This window comes from Gavialis gangeticus, unplaced genomic scaffold (genome assembly GCF_001723915.1).
Source record: "Gavialis gangeticus isolate Ggan-Ray unplaced genomic scaffold, GavGan_comp1, whole genome shotgun sequence".
In the NCBI taxonomy this organism is placed as follows: domain Eukaryota; kingdom Metazoa; phylum Chordata; order Crocodylia; family Gavialidae; genus Gavialis; species Gavialis gangeticus.
This window is the reverse complement of record NW_017729012.1, coordinates 8,131,658-8,133,153: the sequence shown is the minus strand read 5'-3', so window position 1 is coordinate 8,133,153 and position 1,496 is coordinate 8,131,658.

The following is a 1,496-nucleotide window of genomic DNA, read 5'->3' as shown; positions in this document are numbered from 1 at the left end:
CCTGGTGCTCTTGGAGAATGTCTTCCAGGGCCTGACTGCTTCATAATGATTAACCATTCTGCCAGGTATCCAGGTTGTAGTCGTATTGGTCTAGAGGAAAAAGCCGTCAGGACTGGTGGTAGAGGTGATATCTTTTATTAGATCAGCTAGATTTTTGAAAAAAAAAAAAAAAAAAAAAAAATTCTTTAAAGAAATGTCTCTACCACAACTCCTGATTGCTTTAACCATTCTGTGGTACTTTTCACAGTTGTTCACTTGTTAACCGGTCCCCAAACTTCAGCTCAGTCTGATGAGAAATTTTTTTTGTTCTCCTTAAATACTGGTCATAACTTTAAGGTCATCGCTTTCACTTACTCCTTAAATTTAGCTTTGTGCTGTTTAGGCAGCTGCTGCATCTCTGTTAGAGGGGGTGGTTAAAGTGACCTCTGCGTCAAACATTCAAAATGTAAAATCAGTGCTAATGTGGACTAATTGCTTTAGTATTTAAAAAGATGCATCATATATTGTCTATTAGAAATGACTACTGTACCCACTCCTCCCGGTCTTCTAGGGTTTGACTATACACCGCTGGGGAAGGCCACAATTTAAAAGAAAAAAGCATGATGAATGATTGTTGGCTGCCTCGGCTTTTGGCAGCGTGCCACCCTGGTAAAGGAGTCTGATTTTCAGAGCTACACACTCTAAAAAATTGGGCCCCTGGAAGGTGTGTCAGGTTGTGCATCAAAGATCATAGCATCTCAAATCACAACATGAGCCTTTTTTTGGAAAATGTTGGTGTAGGATTTTCAAAGGAGCCTACATGATTTAGGTTGCCTCAAATCCTGTTGAGATGCAAAAGGAATGGTTCGGTGCTCGACCCCTGGCCTGGATGCGTAAACACGGAGCACGCTGTACACCATTATAGGCATATATACCAGATGCTCCTTGGTTACTGCTGCCAGTAGTTGTGTGCAAAATTTGACTGAGATGACATCAGGAAAGGAACAAGCCAGTATCTTGACTAAGTTATTTTGCCATGATCAGTTCCTCCTCTTTCCTGGAGTAGAAGCTGTAATCTTGCATTAGAAAATGCCACCTCTTTAACTTCCCCAACCATTTGCATTTTTAGAAAAAAAATCTCTGCAGAAAATCTTTGGGAAAAATAGGCAGACAAGGTTCTTCCGGCAAATCTGATATCTTTTTTATTAGACCAACTCAAATAATTGGAAAAATTCTTCTTTGCAAACTTTCGGGTCACTTTTGGAAAAACTAGGAGTATGCACCACCAGGAGAGAGCAACTCCTCTGTTGCTGCCCTTTTGAAAAAAGGAAGCACAAGATGTACCAGGAACCCAAGCAGACTGCACGTTGGCTGTCGGGAGCAACTGAAGTAGACATTCAGGCACGTTCTGTTTTTTTGTCATAGATTAAAACTCACGTTTCAAACCTCGCTGGCTGGCAGTGTTCTGCAGTGCAGCTGTGACCCACACTCTTCGTATTTAGTTTGAGCTCCAGGGG